This window comes from Camellia sinensis, chromosome 2 (assembly GCF_055761805.1).
Source record: "Camellia sinensis isolate YWXY chromosome 2, ASM5576180v1, whole genome shotgun sequence".
Taxonomy (NCBI): domain Eukaryota; kingdom Viridiplantae; phylum Streptophyta; class Magnoliopsida; order Ericales; family Theaceae; genus Camellia; species Camellia sinensis.
Window position 1 is genome coordinate 196,078,056 of NC_138962.1, and position 12,908 is coordinate 196,090,963.

Sequence of the window (12,908 nt, forward strand, 5' to 3'; positions counted from 1 at the left end):
AACCGTGGCTGAACGCGGAGAGGAAGCGCGTGCCGGGGTTTGAGATCTTCTTCGACCTGCAACTACCCGGGGATGATATTACCGAAGAGCGGACAGACCCATCAGCTGAGATTGGGCAGTGTAAGGCAGTGGATTCCGAAGGCGCTAAAATTGAAATGGGGCTAGTGCTGGCAAGTCTACTCTCAGATCCTCCGATCGACCATAAGTGCTTGGGGGATAACTTCTCGATTTCCGTGATTGGGGATGAAACGGCTGCAGGCCTACCAGCAACTATTTTGGATGCATCTATCGTACCCTCTCTCACTTGGCAGTACGAGGAGGGGTTTTTGTCCAGCAACGCCGGGTCAGGTAGTGAGCCGGAATCTGATTCCACCGAATCTTGTGAGTCGGAATCAGGTTCCAGCTCGATTGAGTCTGAGTCTGGTAATCCTGGGGATGATAACCCGGATGCCACAGTTATGTCCAGGTCGTCTTTTTTTTTCTCGTTTGAGTCTGTTGTAACCGAGAATTTGGACGATTTGGATGTGCTTAATGAGAATCAAGTAACTGTGGTTTCTGAGTACTTTTCTGTGCCTTTAATTTATTGCATAAACTCAGACTTTCAAAATTTTGATGAAAACGACGAGGAAGAAATTCCTCCGGTTTTGCAATGTTTAATTGAGCAAGAGCAGGAGAGATTTGTCAAACCCTTAACGGATGAAATCATTACCGTGAATATTGGTACTAAGGAGGACCCGCGGCTGGTCTAGATCGGGTCCACATTGTTTTCGGAGGAACGCGAGCGCTTAGTCGCCTTATTAAAAGATTTCAAAGATGTTTTCGCGTGGTCCTACGAAGACATGCCTGGGATTGATCCTAAGATTGTACAGCACCGGATCCCCCTTGACCCCAAGGCCCGACCTGTCAAACAGAAACTCAGAAGGATCCGCCCGGACTGGGCTCTCAAGATTAAAGAAGAGGTCACCAAGCAAATCGATGCAGGCTTCCTGCTGGTGTCCGAATACGCGACTTGGTTGGCCAACATCGTTCCAGTGCCGAAGAAGGATGGCAGGATCCGGGTGTGCGTAGGTTTCAGGGATTTAAACAGCGCTAGTCCGAAGGACGACTTTCCCTTGCCGCATATTGATGAGTTGGTGGATTTCACAGCAGGGCATGCTTTGCTCTCATTCATGGATGGCTTCTCAGGGTACAATCAGATAGTAATGGCACCTGAAGATCGGGAAAAGACTGCATTCACCACCCCGTGGGGGACATACTGCTACAGAGTAATGCCGTTTGGGTTGAAGAATGTTGGAGCTACATATCAACGGGCCGCGACTACAATATTGCATGATATGATCCACAAAGAGGTTGAGGTGTACGTGGACGACATGATTGTCAAGTCTAAAGAAAGAGAGGGCCACTACACCGCCTTGCAAAAGTTTTTTCAAAGGATCAGAGAATTTCGGTTGCGGCTAAATCCTCAGAAGTGTACGTTCGGTGTTACAGCGGGAAAAATGCTGGGATTTCTGATTACACAAAGGGGCATCGAGGTCGACCCTTTAAAAATCAAGGCCATCTTAGAAATGCCACCACCAAGGACTGAAAAGGAGGTGTGAGGCTTTCTGGGTAAAGTGCAATTCATAAGACGGTTTATCTCGAAATTAACCTTGACTTGTGAACCACTTTTTGGTCTCTTGAAGAAAGGAAAGAAATTCCAATGGGACGGCCGATGCCAAGCTGCTTTTGAACAGATCAAGAAATATTTACAGAACCCGCCCGTGTTGTCGCCACCAGAGCCGAGGAAACCGTTGATATTATACCTTTCAGTGACCGAGACCACAATGGGTTGTATGCTCGCACAAGAATCAGAGGACAAAGTGGAGAGAGCCATATACTATCTGAGCAAGAAGATGCTAGAGTATGAGACTTGCTATATGGTCTAGTGGTCTATTTCGAACTGTATGGTCTATTTGCTGGGGACGAGGCTGTATGGGGACGAGGACATGGGCCAGTGGGAGGCTGCTTGGATATATTTGCTGGGGGTTCGCCAGCCTGTTGATAGACCTTCGGGGAAAGTCCGATACACCTGGACATAACTGTGGCATCCGGGTTATCATCCCCAGGATTACCAGACTCAGACTCAGTCGAGCTGGAACCTGATTCCGACTCACAAGATTCGATGGAATCAGATTCCGGCTCACTACCTGACCCGGCGTTGCTAGACAAAAACCCCTCCTCGTACTGCCAAGTGAGAGAGGGTGTGATAGATGCATCCAAAATAGTTGTTGGTAGGCCCGCAGCCGTTTCATCCCCAATCACGGAAACCGAGAAGTTATGACCCAAGCACTTATGGTCGATCGGAGGATCTGAGAGTAGACTTGCCAGCGCTAGCCCCATTTCAATTTCAGCGCCTTCGAAATCCACTGCCTTACACTGCCCAATCTCAGCTGATGGGTCTGTTCGCTCTTCGGTAATATCATCCCTGGGTAGTTGCAGGTCGAAGAAGATCTCAAACCCCGGCACGCGCTTCCTCTCTGCGTTCAGCCACGGTTCTGGGAAGCCACAAAATGGGAAGTCCTCCCCCTCCCAGACGAAGCGTCTGTTCAGGGTACCCTGAATGGATCGATGCATTAACTCAAAAGGCTTCCCTGCCTTCTTTGCTTTGGCTCTCCCAGCCATTTCCTTTCCCTTCCTCACCCAGTCCTCTTTGGTGGGCATATAACCCAAGCCAAAGGTATGAGGGTTGCGTGGCACTTCGGCCAATGCTGCGACGCCCTTCTGGCTGCTCCTTTCTAATCCCATCCCAGGGATGTGTTGTAACTTGTTCATGAGGTAGACGGATTGAGCACTGACGTACACCCCCTCATTCACAGCCATAATATTCTGCACCACTCGAGCCTTAGCCAAAGTGAACCGTGATAAGAACACATCCTCAGTGCCATGCTCGATTTCCAAGACTGGTGTGGACACTTCCGGTGGCGGATGGATTGATGAATTCCCGAAGACAATAGCCACCCCCTTCCCGTGAGGATACTTCAACATCTGATGTAAAGTGGAAGAGACTGCCTTTACTTGGTGCAACCACGGCCGCCCCAAGAGTAGATTGAAGGTTACGGGAACGTCCAAGACATGGAATTCAATGTTGTGTTGTCCGGGACCAACCTGGGTCTGAATTTTGACAGTCCCCATCACTTCCCTGCTAGTATTATCATATTCTCTGATCACCTGAGCAGTCGGCACGAAGTCCGCGGGTTTCAACCCGATTGCATACGCTGTTCTGGCTGGGCAGACATTGATGGCGGACCCGGTATCAACAAGTACCACCGGTATCCACTTGTCTCTACATTCCACGGAAACATCGAGGGGTTTGTTGTGATTTGTGCCCTCAGGTGGTAGTTCTTTGTCTGAAAAGGTAAATACCGGGGAACCTCCCTCCCGGAAAAACCAGCCCAACCAGCTGTTCTGGTGTAGTATCTATAGAGAGTTTGGCCTTGTCCATGGCAGATAAGACAGCCTGTCTGTGTACTCGTGACGCCATAAGCAGTCCCCAGATGGAGATGTCTGCTTGTATCTTCTTCATCTGTTTCAGTACAGCTTCCTCTTCGATCCGCTTCTCTTTCTGTCTCTCGGCTTCTTTGTCCTTCCCAGATGCCTCGGGTTGGTCTAGGTGCGGGGGCTTGAAGTACCGCCCGCTTCTTGTCATGTGATCAACCTCATCAAGGTACCAGGTGTCGTCTGGTTGATTGCTTCCCCAGTCTTCGTCTCTGTGGGCAAGACATAAGTCATCGTCTTCCCACCACATTCCATTGGAATTCAAAAGGCACCTGTCTGTCTCGGGCATGTTTGTACTCACAGCACTTTCAGCCTGCATGCTCACAACATCCTCTGTTCTTGTGCCCAAAGCACTTCCGATCCCCTCATGGATTTTGGCTTTCCCAGTTCTCTTAGAACCTTGTTGTTCTACCTGCGTCAGTGCAGTTTGTTATTCAACTTTCCCTACATTCACAATGCTTCTGTCCTGAGCGAAATTCTTTGTACCGGCGCTCTCCGGCAATGCACTCTGACTTTCGGCTCTTCCGGCCATCACTGGTACTCTCACCCCTGCTTGGCCTTGTTCTGGTTGAAATTCTACAATGTCTAGTTGATCATCTAACCATCCGGTAATTTCTGCCGACTCCTCATATTCAAACCAGTTGACTGCCGCATCCCCTGATTCTTGGTCACTGAAGAATTGGAGGTTGGCAAGGCCCTCTTCTATAGCCGTCAGATTGTCCGTTCCTTGTTCAAATCTGTCCCCCTGAATCACACATAGTTCTGCTTTTTATGGCAGCCCTACACTTAGCTCAGATTGGCTCACTGACAGGATGTACTCACTTGGGTCGTAGGTTTCCCCAGCAAAGTTTCCAAACTGCTCAAACCCTGTCTCAACCATTCCATCCTCCTCTGCAAACTCTGTTGCGCTGTCTTCCACAGTCGCCACCACTGGCTCAGGTTGGGTTGTAGAGATGTCCAATATGCACAAGAAGTCAGTGCAGTCGGGAAGGAGCACCTCCGGCTTAGGTAGATGGGTAGGAGTAATATAGATGCTAGGATCGTAAGACACGACCCCAGTCTAGATAAGATTGACTCTTTTGGGAGGTAGAGCTTGGTTGTGTGTAGGGAGTGGATTGGTTGTGACGTTGGGTTTCTCTAGAGGTAGAATCACATTTTTGTCAACGAGGTCTTGAATCTCGTGACACAGCCTGAAACATTGGTCAGTATCATGACCGTGCTGCTGGTGATATGCACAGTACTTGGCTGGGTTGTGAGAGGGTGGGAGTGGATTTGGTAATGGCCTCGGCTCCAGGGGTTTTAGATGCCCCTTTCTGATTAAGACCCCCAGAGCCTTAGACAAAGGCATGTACAGTGGGGTGAAGGTTCTTTGGCCTCTAGGCTGGTATTTAGTGGTTTGGGTATTACTTCCGGATGCATCGGAGAAGGGTGTGGCTGGCATGGGCCTTGGAAGGGGAGGGGGAATGGTGGTGACCATGCTGACCTCTGAAGCTCTTGCGGTTGCAGCGCCACTCGGGCCTGCGTTATTGTTGCGGTTAAATGTTCTCCGGGGTTGCTCCCTGTCCTGGTCAATCAGACCTTGCTTCATCGCATCCTCGATTTGTACCCCCATCTCATGTAGATCCGAAAAGGTAGGGAAGGGGAGTACAATCATCTTCTGCATCAATTTTGGTTGGAGGTTGCGCACAATCATCCTGATTTGGTCCTTATCAGCGGGCCTCAAAGTCATCATCGATGCCTTCGCCCTCCACCGAGTTACGAAATCTGAGAAAGTCTCTTTGGGCTCCTGCCTCGTTGTTTCGAGATCACGAGTTGTAATCTCGATCTGGGTATTGTACGAGTACTGTGCGACAAAGGCCTCGGCCATTTCATCCCACCTTCTTTTTACCTCATCTTTCAACTTCGCGTACCAGATAGCGGCCACACCCGACAGGGTTCGGCCGAACAGCGAAAGCTTTTGTGGTCGGGTTAGGCCCATTGGCCGTAGTATATCTGAGAATAACCGGAGGTGGACCATGGGATCCCCGGATCTGTCGAAACGATCAATCTGCGGCATCTTGAATCTATCTGGCAACGTTACGGCCACATCGGTATATCCGTCCTCGATATCCAGAATAGCCTTTACTCCTTGTGATTTCTTGAAAAGCTTCTTGAGCTTGCTCAGTTTCAGAGCTATATGGTCTATTTCGAACTTGAAGGGAGAGTCCGGGTGGTTGGGTGTATGGGTCTTGGACAGTTGAGGTGGAAGCGGGGGCGGAGCTGGCCCCGTTGGAAGGTCTGTGTCCTCTTAGATGTTCTGGACATTGGGTAAGGTGTTCTGGGTGTTTGGCAGGGCATTCTGGACAGTAGGTGCCTGCTCGGGTAACGGGACCCCTGGTGGAGGAGGAACTTGATGTGAGGCAGATGCTGCATTTTGCTGTTGCAGTCTAGTGATTGGCTCGGCCTGCTGAGCCATGACTGTGGCCTGCTGTTTAGAGAACTCTGCTTGGCGGGCAGCGTCCTCCTGCATTTGTTTCATGCTCTCTTGGAGCTGGCGCATCATTTCTTCCATCCTGGCAGTATTCTGCTGATCTTGGTGACTGACTGGTATGTGTATCTCTATGGTAGAAACTAAAACCTCAGCCTAACAATTCACTACTAGGGTAGACCACTGTTCTGGTAACCTCTACTCAGACACACTGCGTCTTCTTGGCCTTCTTCTGACAACTGGGGGTAGAGAATGAAACACTGGCTGTCCGTCAACCAGATCCTCGGATCGATTGAGCCGGCGACCTCTTGTCCAAAGTGCTTGGGGAATATCTACTGGGTCGGAAGCAATTGTGCTAAAAATGCCCTAGTAAAAAGATAAATAAAGCAATAAGGAAATAAATAAACAGATAAACGGACAGCATAACAACTTAAAGTAAATACACAACACACGGCTGGGCATAACAACACAGTCGATAAGCTGAATACACACTGTCCTCAAACACTGATCATTATCCCTGAATCGCTGTCCTCGAAAACTGAATCTCTGATATACCCGCAGATAACTGATTCTCAAACACTGACTGATGCCCGCAGGCCTGGTGCCCAAACTCATAAACTGATACATGCATTTTCCCTGTAGAGACGCACTCTTACAGCACATAACAGATAAGTGAGAGCCAAAATACCCCTATGTTGAGGTAGGGTTTCCCTGTCCTATTTTGTCAGGAGCTAGGGTTTCACTACGCACGTAGCGGTTTCAAAAAACCTAAATCGGGTAAGCAACCTGTCCTAGCTTGGAATGGTCACTATGGATTCCGAATATGCACTAGGTCGAATGGTCAAAAAGGTGCCCCGGTAAAACCGGGGTTTGTGTTCTCATACTGGCAGAGCCCACAACCGGTCAACCTTATGGTCATGTCTTGACAAGACAAGCCTCCGGCGAACCGTTCAGGAATAGCAGATGGCAAACACGGTGTCCTAGGCGCACCAATGCAAATGCAATGCAAAGAAACACACAAGTGTAGTCAAAACCAGCTATCATGAGTTCGAGTCAAGTTCTCTAAACTCCCCAACAGAGTCGCCAGAAACTGTAGACGTCCCCGAACGCCCCGGGAGGAACGAGTCCCTCATTCCGTTCGATATTGGGCTCACTACAGTTCAGGACTCTAAAATTGTCACGGTTCTAAATCTGAACCAAAGAATCCAAATCCGACAAATCGTTTTGAGAAAACAGATTTTGAAAGAAGTGTCAAACATGGACTGCTTTGCTAGATACAGAGTCGCCACCTAAATATTTTATTTTGGGAAAATTTAGGAAACCCTAACTCGTTTGCCTAAGGCCACGTGTCCGTCATCACCAAAGTTGCCTCGGCTCGGGAACTTGGGTACGATTGGGGAAGGTTACTTTGTGAGCACCCCCGCTCACCCGATCAAAGATCAGCCTCTACTAACCATGATATCTATTTTTGAAAATATTATGCGTTCTTATTCCGGTTATTAGCCTAGATTTACTATGTGATGCGCACAGCATACAAGTATAGACTGGATCGCTTGAATTGGAACAAAACATTTCATGTTTGTTTGTTTGAAAATGGTTTGATGGTGCTACTCGCAAGTAGGCTAAGACGTAGATTTGCTACCCTCAAGTGGGCTTAGAAAACATGATTTTGCCACTATCTAGTGGACTTAAAACTCACAATTAATGAATTGTTCCAATTCAAATAACCAAACCTTCATCCACAGGCATTCAAATAACCCAACCTTCAAAACTCACAATTAATGATTGCCTTGATTTTGTATCTTGTTTCCTCCATCCTTATTCTCTGACATATTCATCTTTGTTTGAAAAGATTGCTCCAACTGATCAGAAAATCTATTCATTTTCTCTTCACCCACTTGAAGGAAACCCATTAGTTCATGTAAACTAAGAGTTGATAAATTTGCAGATTCTTTTATGCCGGCCACCACACGATCATATTTAATAGGAAGGCTTCTCAAGACTTTTTCTACTACTCTCTTATCTTGTACTATACCTCCACAAGCCTACAACTGATAAATGACAGTAAAAACTCTTGAATAGAAAATTTCGACGGACTCACCTTCCTTCATCATCAAATTGTCAAATTCTCTCCATAGAGTTCGAAGTTTGACAACGATAACCTTTGCCGATCCTTGAAACTCATTCTTCAAAATCTCCCATGCTTCTTTAGATTTTGTTGCAGCCATTATCTTTGGAGCAATTGTTTTCGTGATTGCTTGTTGAATGTAGTACAAGGCTTTGGCATCTTTCAACTTCTCCTTCCTTGCCTCTGACCATGCTGAATATTCTTCTTGGCTCTGAGAGCTTTCATAGCTATTTTCAACCAAATCCCACAGATCTTCTGATTTGAAAAGGGTTCTCATTTGAGTGATCCAAAAATTGTGATTTTCTCCTTCAAAAATTGGTAGTCCAGCTGGTGAATATTTGAAGGTTGTAATGCTAGAACTTGCTGCCATTCTTTGGACTTTTGGACCTTAGCTGTTTTGTTTTGTAGGACCTTCAATGCTCTGATACCACTGTTAGGTTGTTGCAGGGTGTGATGGGGCAGCAAGAATTCAGGAGAGTTAGGGAAGAGAAGTTCTGTGCAGAAATTTGTAAAAATCTGGAAATTTGTTACAAAAAATTGTGGGTTTTTATTGTGACAAAGAAGATGAAAAATATGTTCTCACTTCAAGTTATTTGCCTCTGTTGGGTTGCATAGCTGAATAAATTAGATGCCTATTAACACTTGTTTACAGGTCATTCTAGAGTGCAACTAACTCACTCTAGCTACTAACTACTAACAAAAGAATTTTCAGAATTGGTTTTCATGAAGGTTCCACTATTTTGCCTTGCACGAATCAAAAAATGTGTACTGTTCACGCTCTGAGCTTGTGAAAGAAAATCAGACTCATCCCTTAAACCCTTTGTTTAAGGTTAACCATTGAGTAAATGCCATTTGTGAAATTCTCTCCATTCCAGTTGTTTTGCCCCTTTTCAAAATTGATATCCATCAAGTTTCCATTTTTAATCCAACAGATGATAACAGTTAAATTTAACTCATGTGAATGCAATTTGGGTTTTGTAGTTGTCTCATTTTTAAAAATTGATGCTATATAATTTATTGTTTGGTTTATTTTTATGAAATTTTAGTTAGGAAGGTTGTCATTTTTGTTTTCTTTTCTTTTTTTAAATCAAAGCATCATCCTCTATCTAAACACCTTGAGACCTATGTGCAACAGTTATCTTTGGCATTAGAGTTCTAGTAAGAAACTTTATTTCATGAGGGTTAAACTATTTGTTCCTCAATTGTGCAAAAAATATCTTTTTCTGTAACTGATAGTCCTTCTTTTAGTAGCATATGCTATTTTTGCATTGTTAATTATATCACATATTATGTCACACCCAGGATTTCTAAACCTAATGAGATGAACTAAAAGAACCTAAAAAGTTTAACCAATTAAAAAAGTCCATGATTATGTTAGGGTTCAATGACCCCAAATACAGTCAAAGGAATTCATTCCAGTTTTGAAACTTGCAAACTCACTAATTTTAATCTTGATTCAAATTCCATTTTATTTGACAATCATCTAAACCTTAGTAGCAGGAATCGTCAAAATGGGAGACGATTCTCGTCTAGAATCGCGATTCAACGATTCGTAGCAAGATTCGTGATAGAATCGCGTCTCCGTCAAGATAGAATCGCGGATCTAACTAGATGGGAGCGATGGCGACACAGAAGGGGGGAGAGAGAGAGAAACCAGGCTGCGAAGAAGCATGTGAAGAAGAAGCAGCAGCTGCTAGGGTTAGGAATTATAAACATAAGAGTTGGGCTTGGGACTTTTATTGGGCTTGGGATTTTTTTTTAGACTCATACAAACATTTGTATGGGCTTGTAAGCTATAAACATAAAAGTTGGGCTTGGGAATTTTTATTGGGCTTGGGATTGTTTTTGGACCCAAACAAACATTTGTTTGGGCTTGTGACCTGTTTTATTTATTGTTTGGGTTACTAGATGATTTGTTTGCATCATAAATAGGAGAGTTGGGCTTGGGATTGTTTTTCTTCTCCTCTCCCTCTCTCTCCTTTTATTTGATTTTTGTAAGAAAATAAATAAAACAAATAATTTTTAACAAAAACATTTTAAATAAATAGATAAAAAAATTAATATAAATATTTTAGAATAAATATTTTATAATAAATGAAAAAAATCGAATAAAAGTATATAATTATAATATTTTAACATATGATTTTTTATAGTACTTTTTTTATAAAAAAAAATTATAACATATATTTTCATTATCATTAGAGGAAAAAAAATATATAATCTTACAATATATTTTTTATATATTATATTATTTGATATATATATATACAAACGCTCCCTACCAACGCTTCTTGGAATGCCTACGATTCTCTGATTCCGACCCCGCTCCCGCTCCCACTCCCGCTTCGTGCAACTAAGATCTAAACATGCTGGCAATGTTTCCAACTTTTAAAAATTCTTCTTTTCCCAAACAAAACAAAAACTCCCCCCCCCCCCCTTTTTTCCGAAGGTTACATGTTCATTAAAATAAAGCCTAACCTAAGCATTCACTTCCAAAATCATTTTAGAAAATTATAAAGCATGTGAGCACATAGACAAGCTCTAAAATTCTAATGTTACTTCATTATTTTCAATAAAAATGTCACTTACTTGACATCCAATCTCCCATCTTTGACAACTAAACTTTAAAATATCATCCAAAGCATATTAATCATGTGAACTTACTCCTCAAAGCACAAATCAAATACTTTACAAAATTGATCTAAAATAAAGTTTCAAAGGTACATGGCTTTAAAAATAAAGCCCTAATCTACCAAAATATTTAGAAAAATTATACATTTCAATAACATGGCATATAACATCTAATACTTCAAAATTTTCATTTTACATCATGGTTATCAAAATAGCAATGCAGATTGTAGGATCATACAATTCTATATTGTCAAAATGATCCAAATCAGTGTTATAGTAGGATCGCAAGTAGGATTGTGTGGGATAGTGTAGGATTTGTAATTTTTCACCTTATTTTTAATATATATTGTATTTTTACCTTATTTTAAATAGGAGGTACAATCCTATGATCTTTTATCCAATCCTACGACCCGATCCGATCCGATCCACAATACCCTCTCACCGATCCTACATAGAATCTCGATCTTAACAACCATCTAACACAAGGTTGTTAAAATTGGGATCCTATGTGTGACCTTTGGGAGAGAGTCCTGGATCGGATCATAGAATCGAATCGAGAATTATAAGATTCTAATTTCAGTGCAAAATAAATTAAAAAATTATCTATAATAATAATGTATGTAAAATAATTTTAAAATCATTAAAGAAAAATGATAATTTGATAGAAGGCATCTTCTATGCTAAAATTTATTAGAGGAGATGCTTCCAGAGGGATTTATGGCCAAATATAAGAAATAAATAACAACAAATTTTTTTTGGTTGGAATGGGAACGTAATAGAATCTACAAAATTTAAGATCATAATGCGAACCGGATTGTTTGGCCCAATTGGGCTTATACAATTGTAAGATCCCACAATCTGCATCGTGATTAACCCCAATTGTACTCCTTTTAGGGGTTATGCCATTCAAGATAAACTAATTTTGAGTACTCCTTTTTTCATAGATTTTCAAGATAAAACACCTCTTAACAAGTGGCACCATTAAGCATCCCATTTTCATGATTTTTTTAAATTACCTAATATTGAAAATAAAATACATACATGGAACATCACAAAGTTCCTCATCCAAGAACAAAATAACAAAAAATGCTTTTAAAATTAAGAACACCCTAAACGTGTTTACTTTAGAAAATCCTACCCTTTAAGTTTTACCACAAAATCAAAGAGATGAGATGAGAGGATTGAGTTTTACCCAAAAAAAATTGAGAAGTCCTCCAAGTGAACTAGACATCAAGAGAGCTGCTTCCTCTTCAATGGTCACAGAAGCACCAAGAGGGGCATTTGGGTTTTAAGTGTACAAGTGTATAGACAATGTGCACAATCTTGGGGAGACCACAATGGAGGAAGGGGAAAGGCTAAGGAGATTAGGCCATGTGAGGGAGGAGAGTGAGGAGAGCCTAACCCTTTCAAGTCTTTCAACTCAAGAAGACAATGCTAAGCTCACCAGACGAAGAGAGGCTCTTTGCCTGGGAAAAAATGTGAAACAGAGAGACAGCTTTTGGTTTGTGAAAAAGACAAAAAAACAAAGACCTAAAAAGTCTACGAGGAAAGGAAGAATTATTAGGAATTTTAGAGACAAATTATAATAAAAAAATTAAAATTAAAAGTTTTAATTTTTAGTTTTATCAATTTAAATTTTAATATTTTGATTTGTTTTCAATTTAAGTTATTTATTTATTTTTGTTAAGTAAAATTGACAAAAAAATATTTTAGTCATTAAATTGTATATATTAAATGTTTAAAATATTATTTTTGTTGATTTTAATAACTAAAATATATATTTTTTATCGCTTTTAATTAATAAAATGGTTTATGTTGAAAATAAATTAAAAGTTTAGATTTTAAATTGAAAAAATTAAAAATTTATTTTGTTATAATGCTCAAATCTTGAGAATTTTTTTTTGTAATTTTTCTAAAATTGTGTTTTGTGATATATTGACAATTGAAAATTGAAAATTTATATTAATCGGATTATTCCTTATTTCCAAACTACTTAACAACGGTAAATTATCATATTTTAAGGACAAAGTTTTCAGTTAGACCAATGGTAAAATTTATAAATAATTAGTGTATTTAGTTTCAATTTTTTGAATTTAATTTTTTGAAAATTAAATTTTTTGTTTTTTATATTTTTCTTAGTGAATACTT

The 12,908-nt window shown here is 41.8% G+C and overlaps 1 protein-coding gene across 2 annotated transcripts in view; it reads right to left on the reverse strand.

Annotated features, from left to right (window-relative positions):
• LOC114304208 (uncharacterized) overlaps positions 1-12,268 on the reverse strand; it is a 67,101-nt gene extending 54,833 nt beyond the window's left edge. The window contains exons 1-2 of one of the 2 annotated variants that reach the window (XR_014362248.1): positions 11,953-12,268; positions 7,808-8,645 (exon numbers count right to left, since the gene is read on the reverse strand). The gene's annotated coding sequence lies outside the window, so the exon portion shown is untranslated. Of the gene's footprint in view, positions 1-7,807; positions 8,646-11,952 lie in introns of those variants that run through there. The other variant, XM_082916524.1, reaches the window with a different exon arrangement.
• Between the last annotated feature and the right edge of the window lie 640 nt (positions 12,269-12,908).